Source organism: Danio rerio, chromosome 17 (assembly GCF_052040795.2).
Source record: "Danio rerio strain M-AB ecotype USA chromosome 17, GRCz13ab, whole genome shotgun sequence".
Taxonomy (NCBI): Eukaryota; Metazoa; Chordata; class Actinopteri; order Cypriniformes; family Danionidae; genus Danio; species Danio rerio.
Genome location: NC_141037.1, coordinates 41,984,940 through 42,007,933, shown reverse-complemented (window position 1 = coordinate 42,007,933; position 22,994 = coordinate 41,984,940).

The window sequence follows — 22,994 nt, the reverse complement described above, 5'->3', positions numbered from 1 at the left end:
CCCAGCAAGCTACCCAGGGGTCCACCTCTCTCCCTGGACATGCAGTAGATGCCCCAGGGTGCCCCTGGCCCTACACCTAGGGACGTCGTACCCCAGCAAGCTATCCAGGGGTCCACCTCTCTCCCTGGATCTGCAGGATAGGCCCCAGGTTGCCCCGTGGCCCTCCACCTAGGGGCCTCTGACCTCAGGAAGCTACCCAGGGGTCCACCTCTCTCCCTGGACTTGCAGTATAGGCCCTTGGGTGCCCCCTGGCCCTCCACCTAGGGGCCTATGACCCCTGAAAGCTACCCAGAAGTCCACCTCTCTTCCTGAACTTGCAATAGAGGCCCCAGGGTGCCCCTTGGCCCTCCACCTAGGGTTTCTGACCCCAGCAAGCTACCTAGGGGTCCACATCTCTCCCTGGACTTGAAGTATAGGCCCCAGGGTGCCCCCTGGCCCTCCACCCAGGGGCCTAAGACCCCAGCAAGCTACCCCGGGGTCCAATTATCTCCCTGGACTGGCAGTAGAGGCCCCAGGGTGCCCCCTGGCCCTCCACCTAGGGGCCTCAGACTCCAGATAGAAACACAGGGGTCCACCTCTCTCCCTGGACCTGCGTTAGAGGCCCTAGGGTACCCCCTTGCCCTCCACCTATGGGCTTCAGACCTCATCAAGCTACCCAGGGATCCACCTCTCTCCCTGGACTTGCAGTATAGGCCCCAAGGTACCCCCTGGCCCTCCACCTAGGGGCCTCTTACCCCAGGAAGCTACCCAGGGGTCCACCTCTCTCCCTGCACTTGCAATAGAGGCCCCAGGGTGCCCCCTGGCACTCCACCTAGGGGCCTATGACCTAAGCAAGCTACCCAGGGGTCCACCTCTCTCCCTAGACTGGCAGTATAGGCCCCAGGGTGCCCCCTTGCCCTCCACCTAGGGGCCTCTGACCCCAGCAAGCTACCCAGGGGTCCACCTCTCTCCCTGGACTTGCAGTAGAGGCCCCAGGGTGCCCCCTGGCCCTCCACCTAGGGTCCTCTGACCCCAGCAATCTACCAAGGGGTCCACAACTCTACCTGGAATTGCAGTAGAGGCCATAGGGTAGCCCCTGGCCCTCCACCTAGGGGCTTTAGTCCCCAGCAAGCTACCCAGGGGTCCACCTCTTTCCCTGGACTTGCAGTGTAGGCCCCAGGGTGCCCCCTGGCCTTCCAGTTAGGGGCCTCTTACCCCAGCAAGCTACCCAGGGGTCCACCTCTCTCCCTGGACTTGCAGTAGAGAACCCAGGAAGCCCCCTGGCCCTCCACCAAGGAGCTTCTGACGCCAGCAAGCTACCCATGGGCCCATCTCTCTCCCTGGACTTGAAGTAGAGACCCCAGGGTGCCCGCTGGCACTCCACCTAGGGGCCTCTGACCCCGGCAAGCTACCCAGGGGTCCACATCTCTCCCTAGACTTGAAGTAGAGGCCCAAGGGTGCCCCCTGGCCCTCCACCTAGGGTCCTCTGACCCCAGCAATCTACCCAGGGGTCCACCTCTTTCCCTGGACTTGCAGTAGAGGCACTAGGGTACCCCCTGGCCCTCCACCTAGGGGCCTCTGACCCCAGCAAGCTACCCAGGGGTCCACCTCTCTTCCTGGACATGCAGTAGATGCCCCAGGGTGCCCCTGGCCCTACACTTTGGGGCTTCGTACCCCAGCAAGCTATCCAGGGGTCCACCTCTCTTACTGGTTCTGCAGGATAGGCCCTAGGTTGCCCCGTGGCCCTCCACGTAGGGGCCTCTGACCTCAGGAAGCTACCCAGGGGTCCACCTCTCTCCCTGGACTCGCAATAGAGGCCCCAGGGTGCCCCTTGGCCCTCCACCTAGGGGCCTCTGACCCCAGCAAGCTACCTAGGGGTCCACTTCTCTCCCTGGACTTGCAGTATAGGCCCCAGGGTGCCCCCTGGCCCTCCACCTAGGGGCCTAAGATCCCAGCAAGCTACCCAGGGGTCCACCTCTCTCCCTTGACTTGCAGTATAGGCCCCAGGGTGCCCCCTGGCCCTCCACCTAGGGGCCTAAGACCCCAGCAAGCTACCCCGGGGTCCAATTATCTCCCTGGACTGGCAGTATAGGCCCCAGGGTGCCCCCTGGCCCTCCACCTAGGGGCCTCTGACTCCAGAAAGCAACACAGGGGTCCACCTCTCTCCCTGGACCTGCGTTAGAGGCCCTAGGGTACCCCCTTGCCCTCCACCTATGGGCCTCTTACCCCAGGAAGCTACCCAGGGGTGAACCTCTCTCCCTGCACTTGCAAAAGAGGCCCCAGAGTGCCCCCTGGCCCTACACCTAGGGGCTTCGTACCCAAGCAAGCTATCCAGGGGTCCACCTCTCTCCCTGGATCTGCAGGATAGGCCCCAGGTTGCCCCGTAGCCCTCCACCTAGGGGCCTCTGACCTCAGGAAGCTACCCAGGGGTCCACCTCTCTCCCTGGACTTGCAGTTTAGGCCCCATGGTTCCCCCTGGCCTTCCACCTAGGGGCCTATGACCCCTAAAAAACTACCCAGAAGTCCACCTCTCTTCCTGAACTTGCAATAGAGGCCCCAGGGTGCCCCTTGGCCCTCCACTAGGGCCTCTGACCCCAGCAAGCTACCTAGGGGTCCACATCTCTCCCTGGACTTGCAGTATAGGCCCCAGGTTGCCCCCTGGCCCTCCACCTAGGGGCTTAAGGTCCCAGCAAGCTACCCAGGGGTCCACCTCTCTCCCTTGACTTGAAGTATAGGCCCCAGGGTGCCCCCTGGCCCTCCACCTAGGGGCCTAAAATCCCAGCAAGCTACCCAGGGGTCCACCACTCTCCCTTGACTTGAAGTATAGGCCCCAGGGTGCCCCCTGGCCCTCCACCTAGGGGCCTCTGACCCCTGAAAGCTACCCAGGAGTCCACCTCTCTTCCTGGACTTGCAGTAGAGGCCGCAGGATGCCCCCTGGCCCTCTGCCTAGTAGCTTCTGACCCCAGCAAGCTACCCAGGGGTCCACCTCTTTCCCTAGACGTGCAGTAGAGGCCCCAGGGTGCCCCCTGGCCCTCCACCTAGGGGCCTCTGACCCCAGCAAGCTACCCAGGGGTCCAGCTTTCTCCCTGGACTTGTAGTAGAGGCCCCAGGGTGCCCCCTGGCCCTTCACCTAGGGGCCTAGGACCCCAGCAAGCTACCCAGGGATCCACCTCTCTCCCTGGACTTGCAGTATAGGCCCCTGGGTGCCCCCTGGCCCTCCACCTAGGGGCCTCTGACCCCAGCAAGCTACCAAGGGGTCCAAAACTCTCCCTGGACTTGCAGTAGAGGCCCCAGGGTGCCACCTGGCCCTCCACCTAGGATCCTCAGACCCTAGGAATCTACCAAGGGGTCCACAACTATCACTGGACTTGCAGTAGAGGCCCCAGGGTGCCCCCTGGCCGTCCACCTAAGGGCCTCTGACCCCAGCTAGCTACCCAGGTGTCCAACTCTATCCCTGGACTTGCAGTAGAGGCCCTAGGGTATCCCCTTGCCCTCCACCTAGGGGCTTTATTCCCCAGCAAGCTACCCAGGGTCCAACTCTCTCCCTGGACTTGCAGTAGAGGCCCCAGGGTGCCCACTGGCCCTCCACCTAGGGCCTCTGACCCCAGCAAGCTACCCAGGGGTCCACCTCTCTCCCTGGACTTGCAAGATAATCCCAAGGGTGCCCCTTGGCCCTCCACCTAGTTGCCTCTGACCCCAGCAAGCTACCCAGGGGTCCATCTCTCTCCCTGGACTTGCAGTATAGGCCCCAGGGTGCCCATTGGCCCACCACCTATGGGCCTAAGACCCCAGCAAGCTACCCAGGGGTCCACAACTCTCCCTGGACTTGCAGGATAGGCCCCAGGGTGCCCCTTGGCCCTCCACCTAAGGGCCTCTGACCCCAGCAAGCTACCCAGGGGACCACATCTTTCCCTGGCCTTGCATTAGGCCACAGGGTGCCCCCTGGCCCTCCACCTAGAGGCCTAAGATCCCAGCAAGCTACCCAGGGGTCCACCTCTCTCCATGGACTTGCAGTAGAGGCCCCAGGGTGCCCCCTGGCCCTTCACATAGGGGCCTAGGACCCCAGCAAGCTACCCAGAGGTCCACCTCTCTCCCTGGACTTGCAGTAGAGGCCCCAGGGTGCCCCCTGGCTCTCCACCTAGGGGCCTCTGACCCCAGCAAGCTACCCAGAGGTCCACCTCTCTCCCTGGACTTGCAGTCGAGGCCTTAGGGTACCTCCTGGCCCTACACCTATGGGCCTCTGACCCCAGCAAGCTACCCAGGGGTCCACAACTCTCCCTGGACTTGCAGTAGAGGCCCCAGGGTGCCCCCTTGCCCTCCACCTAGGGGCCTCTGACCCCAGAAAGCTACCCAGGGTCCACCTTTCTCCCTGGACTTGTAGTAGAGGCCCCAGGGTGCCCACTGGCCCTCCACCTAGAGGCCTCTGACCCCAGCAAGCTACCCAGGGGTCCACCTCTCTCCCTGGACTTGCAAGATAATCCCAAGGGTGCCACTTGGCCCTCCACCTAGTTGCTTCTGACCCCAGCAAGCTACCCAGGGGTCCACCTCTCTCCCTGGACTTGCAGTATAGGCCCCAGGGTGCCCATTGGCCCTCCACCTAAGGGCCGAAGACCCCAGCAAGCTACCCAGGGGTCCACAACTTTCCCTGGACTTGCAGGATAGGCCCCAGGGTGCCCCTTGGCCCTCCACCTAAGGGCCTCTGACCCCAGCAAGCTACCCAGGGGACCACATCTTTCCCTGGCCTTGCATTAGGCCACAGGGTGCCCCCTGGCATTCCACCTAGAGGCCTAAGATCCCAGCAAGCTACCCAGGGGTCCACCTCTTTCCATGGACTTGCAGTAGAGGCCCCAGGTTGCCCCCTGGCCCTTCACCTAGGGGCCTAGGACCCCAGCAAGCTAGCCAGAGGTCCACCTCTCTCCCTGGACTTGCAGTAGAGGCCCCAGGGTGCCCCCTGGCTCTCCACCTAGGGGCCTCTGACCCCAGCAAGCTACCCAGAGGTCCACCTCTCTCCCTGGACTTGCAGTCGAGGCCTTAGGGTACCTCCTGGCCCTACACCTAGGGGCCTAGGACCCCAGCAAGCTAGCCAGAGGTCCACCTCTCTCCCTGGACTTGCAGTAGAGGCCCCAGGGTGCCCCCTGGCTCTCCACCTAGGGGCCTCTGACCCCAGAAAGCTACCCAGGGGTCCACCTTTCTCCCTGGACTTAAAGTAGAGGCCCCAGGGTGCCCACTGGCCCTCCACCTAGGGGCCTAAGACCCCAGCAAGCTACCCAGGGGTCCACAACTCTCCCTGGACTTGCAGTAAAGGCCCCAGGGTGCCCCTTGGCCCTCCACCTAGGGGCCTCTGACCCCAGCAAGCTACCCAGGGGTCCACAACTCTCCCTGGACTCGCAGTAGAGGTCCCAGGGTGCCCCTTGGTCCTCCACCTAGGGGCCTCAGACATCAGCAAGCTACCCAGGGGTCCACATCTCTTCCTCGACTTGCAGTATAGGCCCCAGGGTGCCCCCTGGCACTCCACCTAGGGGCCTAAGATCCCAGCAAGCTACCCAGGGGTCCATCTATCTCCCTTGACTTGAAGTATAGGCCCCAGGGTGCCCGCTGGCCCTCCACCTAGGGGCCTCTGACACAAGAAAGCTCCCCAGGGTTCCACCTCTCTCCCTGGACTTGCAGGATAGGCCCCAGGGAGCCCCCTGGCCCTCCACCTAGTTGCTTCTGACCCCAGCAAGCTACCCAGGGGTCCAACTCTCTACCTGGACTTGCAGTAGGGGCCCTAGGGTACCTCCTGGCCCTCCACCTAGGGGCCTCTTATCCCAGCAAGCTACCCAGGGGTCCACCTTTCTCCCTGGACTTGCAGTAGAGGCCCATGGTGGCCCTTTGGCCCTCCACCTAGGGGCCTCTGACCCCAGCAAGCTACCCAAGGGTCCACATCTCTCCCTGGACTTGCAGTAGAGGCCCCAGGGTGCCCCCTGGCACTCCACCTATTGGCCTCTGACCCCAGCAAGCTACCCATTGGTCCACAACTCTCCCTGGACTTGTAGTAGAGGCCCCAGGGTGCCCCCTGGCCCTCCACCTAGGGGCCTAAGATCCCAGCAAGCAACCCAGGAGTCCACCTCTCTCCATGGACTTGCATTAGAGGCCCCAGGGTGCCCCCTGGCCCTCCACCTAGGGGCCTAGGACCCCAGCAAGCTACCCAGAGGTCCGCCTCTCTCCCTTGACTTGCAGTAGATGCCCCAGGGTGCCCCCTGGCCCTCAACCTAGTGGCCTCTGACCCCAGCAAGCTACCCAGAGGTCCAACTCTCTCCCTGGACTTGCAGTAGAGGCCTTAAGGTACCTCCTGGCCCTACACCTAGGGGCCTCTGACCCCAGAAAGCTACCCAGGGGTCCACCTTTCTCCCTGGACTTGAAGTAGAGGCCCCATGGTACCCACTGGCCCTCCAGATAGGGGCCTCTGACCCCAGCAAGCTACCCAGAGGTCCACCTCTCTCCCTGGACTTGCAGTCGAGGCCTTAAGGTACCTCCTGGCCCTACACCTAGGGGCCTCTGACCCCAGCAAGCTACCCAGGGGTCCACAACTCTCCCTGGACTTGCAGTAGAGGCCCCAGGTTGCCCCCTTGGCCCTCCACCTAGGTGTCTCTGACCCCAGCAAGCTACCCAGGGGTCCACCTTTCTCCCTGGACTTAAAGTAGAGGCCCCAGGGTGCCCACTGGCCCTCCACCTAGGGGCCTAAGACCCCAGCAAGCTACCCAGGGGTCCACAACTCTCCCTGGACTGGCAGTAAAGGCCCCAGGGTGCCCCTTGGCCCTCCACCTAGGGGCCTCTGACCCCAGCAAGCTACCCAGGGGTCCACAACTCTCCCTGGACTTGCAGTAGAGGTCCCAGGGTGCCCCTTGGCCCTCCACCTAGGGGCCTCAGACATCAGCAAGCTACCCAGGGGTCCACATCTCTTCCTCGACTTGCAGTATAGGCCCCAGGGTGCCCGCTGGCCCTCCACCTAGGGGCCTCTGACACAAGAAAGCTCCCCAGGGTTCCACCTCTCTCCCTGGACTTGCAGGATAGGCCCCAGGGAGCCCCCTGGCCCTCCACCTAGTTGCTTCTGACCCCAGCAAGCTACCCAGGGGTCCAACTCTCTACCTGGACTTGCAGTAGGGGCCCTAGGGTACCTCCTGGCCCTCCACCTAGGGGCCTCTTATCCCAGCAAGCTACCCAGGGGTCCACCTTTCTCCCTGGACTTGCAGTAGAGGCCCCTGGTGGCCCTTTGGCCCTCCACCTAGGGGCCTCTGACCCCAGCAAGCTAACCAAGGGTCCACATCTCTCCCTGGACTTGCAGTGGAGGCCCCAGGGTGCCCCCTGGCACTCCACCTATTGGCTTTTGACCCCAGCAAGCTACCCATTGGTCCACAACTCTCCCTGGACTTGTAGTAGAGGCCCCAGGGTGCCCCTTGGCCCTCCACCTAGGGGCCTAAGATCCCAGCAAGCTACCCAGGAGTCCACCTCTCTCCATGGACTTTCAGTAGAGGCCCCAGGGTGCCCCCTGGCCCTCCACCTAAGGACTTCTGACCCCAGCAAGCTACCCAGGGGTCCACCTCTCTCCCTGGACTTGCGTTAGAGGCCCTAGGGTACAGACTTGCCCTCCACCTATGGGCTTCAGACCTAATCACGCTACCCAGGGATCCACATCTCTCCATGGACTTGCAGTAGAGGCCCCAGGGTACCCCCTGGCCCTTCACCTAGGGGCCTAGGACCCCAGCAAGCTACCCAGTGGTCCACCTCTCTCCCTGGACTTGCAGTCGAGGCCTTAGGGTACCTCCTGGCCCTACACCTATGGGCCTCTGACCCAAGCAAGCTACCCAGGGGTCCACAACTCTCCCTGGACTTGCAGTTGAGGCCCCAGGGTGCCCCCTTGCCCTCCACCTAGGGGCCTCTGACCCCAGAAAGCTACCCAGGGGTCCACCTTTCTCCCTGGACTTAAAGTAGAGGCCCCAGGGTGCCCACTGGCCCTCCACCTAGGGGCCTAAGACCCCAGCAAGCTACCCAGGGGTCCACAACTCTCCCTGGACTTGCAGTAAAGGCCCCAGGGTGCCCCTTGGCCCTCCACCTAGGGGCCTCTGACCCCAGCAAGCTACCCAGGGGTCCACAACTCTCCCTGGACTCGCAGTAGAGGTCCCAGGGTGCCCCTTGGTCCTCCACCTAGGGGCCTCAGACATCAGCAAGCTACCCAGGGGTCCACATCTCTTCCTCGACTTGCAGTATAGGCCCCAGGGTGCCCCCTGGCACTCCACCTAGGGGCCTAAGATCCCAGCAAGCTACCCAGGGGTCCATCTATCTCCCTTGAGTTGAAGTATAGGCCCCAGGGTGCCCGCTGGCCCTCCACCTAGGGGCCTCTGACACAAGAAAGCTCCCCAGGGTTCCACCTCTCTCCCTGGACTTGCAGGATAGGCCCCAGGGAGCCCCCTGGCCCTCCACCTAGTTGCTTCTGACCCCAGCAAGCTACCCAGGGGTCCAACTCTCTACCTGGACTTGCAGTAGGGGCCCTAGGGTACCTCCTGGCCCTCCACCTAGGGGCCTCTTATCCCAGCAAGCTACCCAGGGGTCCACCTTTCTCCCTGGACTTGCAGTAGAGGCCCATGGTGGCCCTTTGGCCCTCCACCTAGGGGCCTCTGACCCCAGCAAGCTACCCAAGGGTCCACATCTCTCCCTGGACTTGCAGTAGAGGCCCCAGGGTGCCCCCTGGCACTCCACCTATTGGCCTCTGACCCCAGCAAGCTACCCATTGGTCCACAACTCTCCCTGGACTTGCAGTAGATGCCCCAGGGTGCCCCCTGGCCCTCCACCTAGGGGCCTCTGACCCCAGCAAGCTACCCAGAGGTCCACCTCTCTCCCTGGACTTGCAGTAGAGGCCTTAAGGTACCTCCTGGCCCTACACCTAGGGGCCTCTGACCCCAGAAAGCTACCCAGGGGTCCACCTTTCTCCCTGGACTTGAAGTAGAGGCCCCATGGTACCCACTGGCCCTCCAGATAGGGGCCTCTGACCCCAGCAAGCTACCCAGAGGTCCACCTCTCTCCCTGGACTTGCAGTCGAGGCCTTAAGGTACCTCCTGGCCCTACACCTAGGGGCCTCTGACCCCAGAAAGCTACCCAGGGGTCCACCTTTCTCCCTGGACTTGAAGTAGAGGCCCCATGGTACCCACTGGCCCTCCAGATAGGGGCCTCTGACCCCAGCAAGCTACCCAGAGGTCCACCTCTCTCCCTGGACTTGCAGTCGAGGCCTTAAGGTACCTCCTGGCCCTACACCTAGGGGCCTCTGACCCCAGCAAGCTACCCAGGGGTCCACAACTCTCCCTGGACTTGCAGTAGAGGCCCCAGGGTGCCCCCTTGCCCTCCACCTAGGGGCCTCTGACCCCAAAAGCTACCCAGGGGTCCACCTTTCTCCCTGGACTTGAAGTAGAGGTCCCGGGGTGCCCACTGGCCCTCCAGATAGGGGCTTAAGACCCCAGCAAGCTACCCAGGGGTCCACAACCCTCCCTGGACTTGCAGTAGAGGCCCCAAGGTGCCCCTTGGCCCTCCACCTGGGGGAATCTGACCCCACCAAGCTACCCAGGGGTCCTAAACTCTCCCTGGACTTGCAGTAGAGGCCCCAGGGTGCCCCTTGGCCCTCCACCTTGGGGCCTCTGACATCAGCAAGGTACCCAGGTGTCCACATCTCTCCCTGGACTTGCAGTATAGGCCCCAGGGTGCCCCCTGGCCCTCCACCTAGGGGCCTAAGATCTCAGCAAGCTACCCAGGGGTCCACCTCTCTCCCTTGACTTGAAGTATAGGCCCCAGGGTGCCCCCTGGCCCTCCACCTAGGGGCTTAGGACCCTAGCAAGCTACCCAGGGGTCCACAACCCTCCCTGGACTTGCAGTAGATGCTCCAAGGTGCCCCTTGGCCGTCCACCTAGGGGCCTCTGACCCCACCAAGCTACCCAGGGGTCCACAACTCTCCCTGGACTTGCAGTAGAGGCCCCAGGGTGCCCCTTGGCCCTCCACCTTGGGGCCTCTGACATTAGCAAGGTACCCAGGTGTCCACATCTCTCCCTGGACTTGCAGTATAGGCCCCAGGGTGCCCACTGGCCCTCCACCTAGAGGCCTCTGACCCCAGCAAGCTACCCAGGGGTCCACCTCTCTCCCTGGACTTGCAAGATAATCCCAAGGGTGCCCCTTGGCCCTCCACCTAGTTGCTTCTGACCCCAGCAAGCTACCCAGGGGTCCACCTCTCTCCCTGGACTTGCAGTATAGGCCCCAGGGTGCCCATTGGCCCTCCACCTAAGGGCCTAAGACCCCAGCAAGCTACCCAGGGGTCCACAACTCTCCCTGGACTTGCAGGATAGGCCCCAGGGTGCCCCTTGGCCCTCCACCTAAGGGCCTCTGACCCCAGCAAGCTACCCAGGGGACCACATCTTTCCCTGGCCTTGCATTAGGCCACAGGGTGCCCCCTGGCCCTCCACCTAGAGGCCTAAGATCCCAGCAAGCTACCCAGGGGTCGACCTCTTTCCATGGACTTGCAGTAGAGGCCCCAGGGTGCCCCCTGGCCCTTCACCTAGGGGCCTAGGACCCCAGCAAGCTAGCCAGAGGTCCACCTCTCTCCCTGGACTTGCAGTAGAGGCCCCAGGGTGCCCCCTGGCTCTCCACCTAGGGGCCTCTGACCCCAGCAAGCTACCCAGAGGTCCACCTCTCTCCCTGGACTTGCAGTCGAGGCCTTAGGGTACCTCCTGGCCCTACACCTATGGGCCTCTGACCCCAGCAAGCTACCCAGGGATCCACAACTCTCCCTGGACTTGCAGTAGAGGCCCCAGGGTGCCCCCTTGCCCTCCAACTAGGGGCCTCTGACCCCAGCAAGCTACCCAGGGGTCCACCTTTCTCCCTGGACTTAAAGTAGAGGCCCCAGGGTGCCCACTGGCCCTCCACCTAGGGGCCTAAGACCCCAGCAAGCTACCCAGGGGTCCACAACTCTCCCTGGACTTGCAGTAAAGGCCCCAGGGTGCCCCTTGGCCCTCCACCTAGGGGCCTCTGACCCCAGCAAGCTACCCAGGGGTCCACAACTCTCCCTGGACTTGCAGTAGAGGTCCCAGGGTGCCCCTTGGCCCTCCATCTAGGGGCCTCAGACATCAGCAAGCTACCCAGGGGTCCACATCTCTTCCTCGACTTGCAGTATAGGCCCCAGGGTGCCCCCTGGCCCTCCACCTAGGGGCCTAAGATCCCAGCAAGCTACCCAGGGGTCCATCTATCTCCCTTGACTTGAAGTATAGGCCCCAGGGTGCCCGCTGGCCCTCCACCTAGGGGCCTCTGACTCCAGAAAGCTACCCAGGGGTCCACCTTTCTCCCTGGACTTAAAGTAGAGGCCCCAGGGTGCCCACTGGCCCTCCACCTAGGGGCCTAAGACCCCAGCAAGCTACCCAGGAGTCCACAACTCTCCCTGGACTTGCAGTAATAGCCCCAGGGTGCCCCTTGGCCCTCCACCTAGGGGCCTCTGACCCCAGCAAGCTACCCAGGGGTCCACAACTCTCCCTGGACTTGCAGTAGAGGTCCCAGGGTGCCCCTTGGCCCTCCACCTAGGGGCCTCAGACATCAGCAAGCTACCCAGGGGTCCACATCTCTTCCTCGACTTGCAGTATAGGCCCCAGGGTGCCCCCTGGCCCTCCACCTAGGGGCCTAAGATCCCAGCAAGCTACCCAGGGGTCCATCTATCTCCCTTGACTTGAAGTATAGGCCCCAGGGTGCCCGCTGGCCCTCCACCTAGGGGCCTCTGACACAAGAAAGCTCCCCAGGGTTCCACCTCTCTCCCTGGACTTGCAGGATAGGCCCCAGGGAGCCCCCTGGCCCTCCACCTAGTTGCTTCTGACCCCAGCAAGCTACCCAGGGGTCCAACTCTCTACCTGGACTTGCAGTAAGGGCCCTAGGGTACCTCCTGGCCCTCCACCTAGGGGCCTCTTATCCCAGCAAGCTACCCAGGGGTCCACCTTTCTCCCTGGACTTGCAGTAGAGGCCCCTGGTGGCCCTTTGGCCCTCCACCTAGGGGCCTCTGACCCCAGCAAGCTACCCAAGGGTCCACATCTCTCCCTGGACTTGCAGTAGAGGCCCCAGGGTGCCCCCTGGCACTCCACCTATTGGCCTCTGACCCCAGCAAGCTACCCATTGGTCCACAACTCTCCCTGGACTTGTAGTAGAGGCCCCAGGGTGCCCCCTGGCCCTCCACCTAGGGGCCTAAGATCCCAGCAAGCTACCCAGGAGTCCACCTCTCTCCATGGACTTGCATTAGAGGCCCCAGGGTGCCCCCTGGCCCTCCACCTAGGGGCCTAGGACCCCAGCAAGCTACCCAGAGGTCCGCCTCTCTCCCTTGACTTGCAGTAGATGCCCCAAGGTGCCCCCTGGCCCTCCACCTAGGGGCCTCTGACCCCAGCAAGCTACCCAGAGGTCCACCTCTCTCCCTGGACTTGCAGTAGAGGCCTTAAGGTACCTCCTGGCCCTACACCTAGGGGCCTCTTACCCCAGAAAGCTACCCAGGGGTCCACCTTTCTCCCTGGACTTGAAGTAGAGGCCCCATGGTACCCACTGGCCCTCCTGATAGGGGCCTCTGACCCCAGCAAGCTACCCACAGGTCCACCTCTCTCCCTGGACTTGCAGTCGAGGCCTTAAGGTACCTCCTGGCCCTACACCTAGGGGCCTCTGACCCCAGCAAGCTACCCAGGGGTCCACAACTCTCCCTGGACTTGCAGTAGAGGCCCCAGGGTGCCCCCTTGCCCTCCACCTAGGGGCCTCTGACCCCAAAAGCTACCCAGGGGTCCACCTTTCTCCCTGGACTTGAAGTAGAGGTCCCAGGGTGCCCACTGGCCCTCCAGATAGGGGCTTAAGACCCCAGCAAGCTACCCAGGGGTTCACAACCCTCCCTGGACATGCAGTAGAGGCCCCAAGGTGCCCCTTGGCCCTCCACCTGGGGGAATCTGACCCCACCAAGCTACCCAGGGGTCCACAACTCTCCCTGGACTTGCAGTAGAGGCCCCAGGGTGCCCCTTGGCCCTCCACCTTGGGGCCTCTGACATCAGCAAGGTACCCAGGTGTCCACATCTCTCCCTGGACTTGCAGTATAGGCCCCAGGGTGCCCCCTGGCCCTCCACCTAGGGGCCTAAGATCTCAGCAAGCTACCCAGGGGTCCACCTCTCTCCCTTGACTTGAAGTATAGGCCCCAGGGTGCCCCCTGGCCCTCCACCTAGGGGCTTAGGACCCTAGCAAGCTACCCAGGGGTGCACAACCCTCCCTGGACTTGCAGTAGATGCTCCAAGGTGCCCCTTGGCCGTCCACCTAGGGGCCTCTGACCCCACCAAGCTACCCAGGGGTCCACAACTCTCCCTGGACTTGCAGTAGAGGCCCCAGGGTGCACCTTGGCCCTCCACCTTGGGGCCTCTGACATCAGCAAGGTACCCAGGTGTCCACATCTCTCCCTGGACTTGCAGTATAGGCCCCAGGGTGCCCCCTGGCCCTCCACCTAAGGTCTTAAAATTTCAGCAAGCTACCCAGGGGTCCAACTCTCTCCCTGGACTTGAAGTATGTGCCCCAGGGTGCCCCCTGGCCCTCCACCTAGAGGCTTAGGACCCTAGCAAGCTACCCAGAGGTCCACCTCTCTCCCTGGACTTGCAGTAGAGGCCCCAGGGTGCCCCCTGGCCCTCCACCTAGGGGCCTAAGCCCCCAGCAAGCTACACAGGGGTCTAAATATTTCCCTGGACTGGCAGTAAAGTCCCCAGGGTGCCCTCTGGCCCTCCACCTAGAGGCTTCTGACCCCAGCAAGCTACCCAGGGGTCCACAACTCTCCCTGGACTTTCAGTAGAGGCCCCAGGGTGCCCCCTGGCCCTCCACCTAAGGACTTCTGACCCCAGCAAGCTACCCAGGGGTCCACCTCTCTCCCTGGACTTGCGTTAGAGGCCCTAGGGTACCCCCTTGCCCTCCACCTATGGGCTTCAGACCTAATCACGCTACCCAGGGATCCACATCTCTCCATGGACTTGCAGTAGAGGCCCCAGGGTACCCCCTGGCCCTTCACCTAGGGGCCTAGGACCCCAGCAAGCTACCCAGTGGTCCACCTCTCTCCCTGGACTTGCAGTAGAGGCCCCAGGGTGCCCCCTGGCTCTCCACCTAGGGGCCTCTGACCCCAGCAAGCTACCCAGAGATCCACCTCTCTCCCTGGACTTGCAGTCGAGGCCTTAGGGTACCTCCTGGCCCTACACCTAGGGGCCTCTGACCCCAGCAAGCTACCCAGGGGTCCACAACTCTCCCTGGACTTGCAGTAGAGGCCCCAGGGTGGCCCCTTGCCCTCCACCTAGGGGCCTCTGACCCCAGAAAGCTACCCAGGGCTCCACATTTCTCCCTGGACTTAAAGTAGAGGCCCCAGGGTGCCCCCTGGCCCTCCACCTAGGGGCCTAAGACTCCAGCAAGCTACCCAGGGGTCCACATCTCTCCCTGGACTTTCAGTAAAGGCCCCAGGGTGCCCTCTGGCCCTCCACCCAAGGACTTCAGACCTCATCAAGCTACCCAGGGATCCACATCTCTGCCTGGACTTGCAGTATAGGCCTCAGGGTGCCCCCTGGCCCTCCACCTAGGGGCCTCTGACCCCAGCAAGCTACCAAGGGGTCCAAGACTCTCCCTGGACTTGCAGTAGAGGCCCCAGGGTGCCCCCTTGGCCCTCCATCTAGGGTCCTCAGACCCTAGGAATCTACCAAGGAGTCCATAACTATCCCTGGACTTGCACTAGAGGCCCCAGGGTGCCCCCTGGCCCTCCACCTAGGGGCCTCTGACCCCAGCTAGCTACCCAGGGGTCCACCTCTCTCCCGGGACTTGCAGTAGAGGCCCTAGGGTATCCCCTGGCCCTCCACATAGGGGCTTTATTCCCCAGCAAGCTACCCTGGGGTCCACCTCTCTCCCTGGACTTGCAGTAGAGGCCCCAGGGTACCCCCTTGCCCTCCACCTATGGGCTTCAGACCTCATCAAGCTACCCAGGGATCCACCTCTCTCCCTGGACTTGCAGTATAGGCCCTAGGGTCCCCCTGGCCTTCCACCTAGGGGCCTCTGACCCCAGCAAGCTACCAAGGGGTCCAAAACTCTCCCTGGACTTGCAGTAAAGGCCCCAGGGTGCCCCCTTGGCCCTCCACCTAGGGTCCTCAGACCCTAGGAATCTACCAAGGAGTCCACAACTAACCCTGGACTTGCACTAGAGGCCCCAGGGTGCCCCCTGGCCCTCCACCTAAGGGCCTCTGACCCCAGCTTGCTACCCAGGGGTCCACCTCTCTCCCTGGACTTGCAGTAGAGGCCCTAGGGTATCCCCTGGCCCTCCACCTTGGGGCTTTATTCTCCAGCAAGCTACCCTGGGGTCTACCTCTCTCCCTGGACTTGCAGTAGAGGTCCCAGGGTGCCAGCTGGCCCTCCACCTAGGGGCCTCTGACCCCAGCAAGCTACCCAGGGGTCCACCTCTCTCCCTGGGTTTAAAGTATAGGCCCCAAGGTGCCCATTGGACCTCCACCTAGGGGCCTAAGACCCCAGCAAGCTACCCATGGGTCCAAAACTCTCCCTGGACTTGCAATAGAGGCCCCAGGGTGACCCTTGGCCCTCCACCTGGGGGCCTCTGACCCCAGCAAGCTACCCAGGGTTCAACATCTCTCCCTGGCCTTGCAGTATAGGCCCAGGGTGCCCCCTGGCCCTCCACCTAGGGGCCTAAGATCCCAGCAAGCTACCCAGGGGTCCACCTCTCTCCATGGACTTGCAGTAGAGTCCCCAGTGTGCCCCCTGGCCCTCCACCTAGGGCCCTAGGACCCCAGCAAGCTACCCAGAGGTCCACCTCTCTCCCTGGACTTGCAGTAGAGGCCCCAAGGTGCCCCTTGGCCCTCCACCTAGGGGCCTCTCCCCACCAAGCTACCCAGGGGTCCACAACTCTCCTTGGACTTGCAGTATAGGCCCCAGGGTGCCCCCTGGCCCTCCACCTAGGGGCCTCTGACCCCAGCAAGCTACCAAGGGTTCCAAAACTCTCCCTGGACTTGCAGTAAAGGCCTTAGGGTGCCCCCTTGGCCCTCCACCTAGGGTCCTCAGACCCTAGGAATCTACCAAGGAGTCCACAACTAACCCTGGACTTGCACTAGTGGCCACAGGGTGCCCCCTGGCCCTCCACCTAAGGGCCTCTGACCCCAGCTTGCTACCCAGGGGTCCACCTCTCTCCCTGGACTTGCAGTAGAGGCCCTAAGGTATCCCCTGGCCCTCCACCTAGGGGCTTTATTCTCCAGCAAGCTACCCTGGGGTCCACCTCTCTCCCTGGACTTGCAGTAGAGGCTCCAGGGTGCCCGCTGGCCCTCCACCTAGGGGCCTCTGACCCCAGCAAGCTACCCAGGGGTCCACCTCTCTCCCTGGACTTGCAGGATAATCCCAAGGGTGCCCCTTGGCCCTCCACCTAGTTGCCTCTGATCCCAGCAAGCTACCCAGGGGTCCACCTCTCTCCCTGGGCTTGAAGTATGGGCCCCAAGGTGCCCATTGAACCTCCACCTAGGGGCCTCTGACCCCAGCAAGCTACCAAGGGGTCCACATCTCTCCCTGGCCTTTCAGTATAGGCCCCAGGGTGCCCCCTGGCCCTCCATCTAGGGGCCTAAGATCCCAGCAAGCTACCCAGGGGTCCACCTTTCTCCATGGACTTGCAGTAGAGGCCCCAGGGTGCCCCCTGGCCCTCCAACTAGGGGCCCAAGACCCCTAAAAGCTACCCAGAGGTCCACAACTCTCCCTGGACTTGCAGTAGAGGCCCCAGGGTGCCCTCTGGCCCTCAACCTACGGGCCTCTGACCCCAGCAAGCTACCCAGAGGTTCACCTCTCACCCTGGACTTGCAGTAGAGGCTCCAGGGTGCCCCCTTGCCCTCCACCTAGGGGCCTCTGACCCCAGAAAGCTACACAGGGGTCCAATTATCTCCCTGGACTGGCAGTATAGGCCCCAGGGTGCCCTCTGGCCCTCCACCTAGGGGCTTCTGACCCCAGCAAGCTACCCAGGGGTCCACAACTCTCCCTGGACTTTCAGTAGAGGCCCCAGGGTGCCCCCTGGCCCTCCACCTAAGGACCTCTGACCCCAGCAAGCTACACAGGGGTCTACCTCTCTCCCTGGACTTGCGTTAGAGGCCCTAGGGTACCCCCTTGCCCTCCACCTATGGGCTTCAGACCTCATCAAGCTACTTAGGGATCCACCTCTCTCCCTGGACTTTCAGTATAGGCCCCAGGGTGCCCCCTGGCCCTCCACCTAGGGGCCTCTGACCCCAGCAAGCTACCAAGGGGTCCAAAACTCTCCCTGGACTTGCAGTCGAGGCCCCAAGGTGCCCCCTTGGCCCTCGACCTAGGGTCCTCATACCCTAGGAATCTACCAAGGAGTCCACAACTATCCCTGGACTTGCACTAGAGGCCCCAGGGTGCCCCCTGGCCCTCCACCTAAGGGCCTCTGACCCCAGCTAGCTAGCCAGGGGTCCACCTCTCTCCCCGGACTTGCAGTAGATGCCCTAGGGTATCCCATGGCCCTCCACCTAGGGGCTTTATTCCCCAGCAAGCTACCCAGGGGTCCACCTCTCTCCCTGGACTTGCAGTAGAGGCCCCAGGGTGCCCACTGGCCCTCCACCTAGTTGCCTTTGACCCCAGCAAGCTACCCAGGGGTCCACAACTCTCCCTGGATTTGCAGTAGAAGCCCCAGGGTGCCCCTTGGCCCTCCACCTAGGGGCCTCTGACATCAGCAAGCTACACAGGGGTCCACCTCTCTCCTTTGACTTAAAGTATAGGCCCCAGGGTGCCCCCTGGCCCTTCACCCAGCGTGTCTTAGGACCCCAGTAAGCTACCCAGGGGTCCACAACTCTCCCTGGACTTGCAGTAGAGGCCCCAGGGTGCCCCTTGGCCCTCCACCTAGGGGCCTCTGACCCCAGCAAGCTACTTAGAGGTTCATCACTCTCCCTGGACTTGCAGTAGAGGCCATAGGGTACCTCCTGGCCCTACACCTAGGGGCCTCTGGCCCCAGCAAGCTACCCAGGGGTCCACAACTCTCCCTGGATTTGCAGTAGAAGCCCCAGGGTGCCCCTTGGCCCTCCACCTAGGGGCCTCTGACATCAGCAAGCTACCCAGGGGTCCATATCTCTCCCTGGACTTGCAGTATCGGCCCCAGGGTGCCCCCTGGCCCTCCACCTAGGGGCCTAAGATCCCAGCAAATTACCCAGGGCTCCACCGCTCTCCGTTGACTTAAAGTATAGGCCCCAGGGTGCCCCCTGGCCCTCCACCCAGGGTGTCTTAGGACCCCAGCAAGCTACCCAAGGGTCCAACTCTCTTCCTGGACTTGCAGTAGAGGCCCCGGGGTGCCCCCTGGCCCTCCACCTAGGGGCCTAAGACCCCAGCAAGCTACCCAGGGGTCCACAACTCTCCCTGGACTTGCAGGAGAGGCCCCAGGGTGCCCCCTGGCCCTCCACCTAGGGGCCTCTGACCCCAGCAAGCTACTCAGAGGTTCACCACTCTCCCTGGACTTGCAGTAGAGGCCATAGGGTACCTCCTGGCCCTACACCTAGGGGCCTCTGGCCCCAGCAAGCTACCCAGTGGTCCACAACTCTCCCTGGACTTGCAGTAGAGGCCCCAGGGTGCCCCCTGGCCCTCCACCTAGGGGCCTAAGTCCCCAGCAAGCTACACAGGGGTCCAATTATCTCCCTGGACTAGCAGTATAGGCCCCAGGGTTCCCTCTGGCCCTCCACCTAGGGGCTTCTGACCCCAGCAAGCTACCCAGGGGTCCACATCTCTCCCTGGACTTTCAGTAGAGGCCCCAGGGTGCCCCCTGGCCCTCCACCTAAGGACCTCTGACCCCAGCAAGCTACACAGGGGTCCACCTCTCTCCCTGGACTTGCAGTAGAGGCCCTAGGGTACCTCTTGGCCCTACACCTAGGGGCCTCTGACCCCAGCAAGCTACCCAGGGGTCCACAACACTCCCTGGACTTGCAGTAGAGGCCCCAGGGTGCCCCTTGGCCCTCCACCTAGGGGCCTAAGATCCCAGCAAGCTACCCAGGGGTCCACCTCTCTCCCTTGCCTTGAAGTATAGGCCCCAGGGTGCCCCCTGGCCCTCCACCTAGGGGCTTAGGACCCCAGCAAGCTACCCAGGGGTCCACATCTCTCCCTGGACTGGCAGTATAGGCCCCTGGGTGCCCTCTGGCCCTCCACCTAGGGGCTTCTGACCCCAGCAAGCTACCCAGGGGTCCACAACTTTCCCTGGACTTTCAGTAGAGGCCCCAGGGTGCCCCCTGGTACTCCACCTAAGGACCTCTTACCCCGGCAAGCTACACAGGGGTCCACCTCTCTCCCTGGACTTGCGTTAGAGGCCGTAGGGTACCCCCTTGCCCTCCACCTATGAGCTTCAGACCTCATCAAGCTACCCAGGGATCCACCTCTCTCCCTGGACTTGCAGTATAGGCCAAAGGGTGCCCTCTGGCCCTCCACCTAGGGGCCTCTGACCCCAGCAAGCTACCAAGGGGTCCAAAACTCTCCCTGGACTTGCAGTAGAGGCCCCAGGGTGCCCCCTGGCCTTCTACCTAAGGGCCTCTGACCCCAGCTAGCTAGCCAGGGGTCCACCTCTCTCCCTGGACTTGCAGTAGAGGCCCTAGGGTGCCCCCTGGCCCTCCACCTAGGGACCTAAGATCCAAGCAAGCTACCCAGGGGTCCACCTCTCTCCTTTGACTTGAAGTATAGGCCCCAGGGTGCCCCTTGGTCCTCCACCCAGGGGCTTAGGACCCCAGCAAGCTACACAGGGGTCCACCTCTCTCCCTGGACTTGCAGTATAGGCCCCAGGGTGCCCCTTGGCCCTCCACCTAGGGGCCTAAGATCCCAGCAAGCTACCCAGGGGTCCACCTCTCTCCCTTGACTTGAAGTATAGGCCCCAGGGTGCCCCCTGGCCCTCCACCTAGGGTCTTAGGACCCCAGCAAGCTACCCAGGGGTCCACCTCTCTCCCTGGACTTGCAGTTGAGGCCCCAGGGTGCCCCCTGGCCCTCCATCTAGGGGCCTAAGACCCCAGCAAGCTACACAAGGGTCCACAACTCTCCCTGGACTTTCAGTATAGGCCCCAGGGTGCCCCCTGGACCTCCACCTTAGGGCCTCTGACCCCAGCAAGCTACACAGGGGTCCACCTCTCTCCCTGGACTTGCGTTAGAGGTCCTAGGGTACCCCCTTGCCCTCCACCTACGGGCTTCAGACCTCATCAAGCTACCCAGGGATCCACCTCTCTCCTTGGACTTGCAGTATAGGCCCCAAGGTACCCCCTGGCCCTCCACCTAGGGCCCTCTGACCCCAGCAAGCTACCAAGGTGTCCCAAACTCTCCCTGGACTTGCAGTAGAGGCCCCAGGGTGCCCCCTGGCCCTCCACCTAGGGTCCTCAGACCCTAGGAATCTACCAAGGGGTCCACAACTATCCCTGGACTTGCACTAGAGGCCCCAGGGTGCCCCCTGGCCCTCCATCTAAGGGCCTCTGACCCCAGCTAGCTACCCAGGGGTTCACCTCTCTCCCTGGACTTGCAGTAGAGGCCCTAGGGTATCCCCTGGCCCTCCACCTAGGGGCTTTATTCCCCAGCAAGCTACCCAGGAGTCCACCTCTCTTCCTGGACTTGCAGTATAGGCCCCAAGGTGCCCTCTTGCCCTCCACCCTGGGGCCTCTCTCCCCAGCTAGCTACACAGGGGTCCACAACTCTCCCTGGACTTGCAGTAGAGGCCCCAGGGTGCCCCCTTGCCCTGCACTTAGGGGCCTCTGACCCCAGCAAGCTACCCAGGGGTCTACATCTCTCCCTGGACTTGCAGTAGAGGCCCCAGGAAGCCCCATGGCTCTCCACCTAAGGTCCTCTGACCCCAGCAATCTACCAAGGGGTCCACAACTCTCCCTGGAATTGCAGTAGAGGCCCTAGGGTAGCCCCTGGCCCTCCACCTAGGGGCTTTATTCCCCAGCAAGCTACCCAGGGGTCCACCTCTCTCCCTGGACTTGCAGTGTAGGCCCCAGGGTGCCCCCTGGCCTTCCAGTTAGGGGCCTCTTACCCCAACAAGCTACCCAGGGGTCCACCTCTCTCCCTGGACTTGCAGTATAGAACCCAGGAAGCCCCCTGGCCCTCCACCAAGGAGCTTCTGACGCCAGCAAGCTAACCAGGGGCCCATCTCTTTCCCTGGACTTGCAGTAGAGGCACTAGGGTACCCCCTGGCCCTCCACCTAGGGGCCTCTGACCCCAGCAAGCTACCCAGGGGTCCACCTCTCTCCCTGGACATGCAGTAGATGCCCCAGGGTGCCCTGGCCCTACACCTAGGGGCTTCGTACCCCAGCAAGCTATCCAGGGGTCCACTTCTCTCCCTGGATCTGCAGGATAGGCCCCAGGTTGCCCCGTGGCCCTTCACCTAGGGGCCTCTGACCTCATGAAGCTACCCAGAAGTCCACCTCTCTTCCTGAACTTGCAATAGAGGCCCCAGGGTGCCCCTTGGCCTTCCATCTAGGGGCCTCTGACCCCAGCAAGCTACCTAGGGGTCCACATCTCTCCATGGACTTGAAGTATAGAAACCAGGGTGCCACCTGGCCCTCCACCTAAGAGCCTAAGATCCCAGCAAGCTACCCCGGGGTCCAATTATCTCCCTGGACTGGCAGTAGAGGCCCCAGGGTGCCCCCTGGCCCTCCACCTAGGGGCCTCTGACTCCAGAAAGCAACACAGGGGTCCACCTCTCTCCCTGGACCTGCGTTAGAGGTCCTAGGGTACCCCCTTGCCCTCCACCTATGGGCTTCAGACCTCATCAAGCTACCCAGGGATCCACCTCTCTCCCTGGACTTGCAGTATAGGCCCCAGGGTACCACCTGGCCCTCCACCTAGGGGCCTTTTACCCCAGGAAGCTACCCAGGGGTCCACCTCTCTCCCTGCACTTGCAATAGAGGCCCCAGGGTGCCCCCTGGCACTCCACCTAGGGGCCTATGACCTAAGCAAGCTACCCAGGGGTCCACCTCTCTCACTGGACTGGCAGTATAGGCCCCAGGGTGCCCCCTGGCCCTCCACCTAGGGGTCTCTGACCCCAGCAAGCTACCCAGGGGTCCACCTCTCTCCCTGGTCTTGCAGTAGAGGCCCCAGGGTGCCCGCTGGCCCTCCACCAAGGGGCCTCTGACCCCAGCAAGCTACCCAGGGGTCCACAACTCTCCCTAGACTTGCAGTAGAGGCCCAAGGGTGTCCCTTGGCCATCCGCCTAGGGTCCTCTGACCCCAGCAATCTACCCAGGGGTCCACCTGTTTCCCTGGACTTGCAGTTTAGGCCCCAGGGTGCCCCCTGGCCCTCCACCTAGGGACCTATGACCCCTGAAAGCTACCCTGAAGTACACCTCTCTTCCTGAACTTGCAATAGAGACCCCAGGGTGCCCCTTGGCCCTCCACCTAGGGGCCTCTGACCCCAGCAAGCTACCCAGGGGTCCACATCTCTCCCTGGACTTGCAGTATAGGCCCCAGGGTGCCCCCTGGCCCTCCACCTAGGGGCCTAAGATCCCAGCAAGCTACCCAGGGGTCCACCTCTCTCCCTTGACTTGAAGTATAGGCCCCAGGGTGCCCCCTGGCCCTCCACCTAGGGGCCTAGGACCACAGCAAGCTACCCAGGGGTCCACCTCTCTCCCTGGACTTGCAGTAGAGGCCCCAGGGTGCCCCCTGGCCCTCCACCTAGGGGCCTAAGATCCCAGCAAGCTACCCAGGGGTCCACTTCTCTCCCTTGACTTGAAGTATAGGCCCCAGGGTGCCCCCTGGCCCTCCACCTAGGGGCCTAAGACCCCAGCAAGCTACCCCGGGGTCCAATTATCTCCCTGGACTGGCAGTAGAGGCCTCAGGGTGCCCCCTGGTCCTCCACCTAGGGTCCTCAGACCCTAGGAATCTACCAAGGGGTCCACAACTATCCCTGGACTTGCACTAGAGGCCACAGAGTACCCCCTTGCACTCCACCTATGGGCTTCAGACCTCATC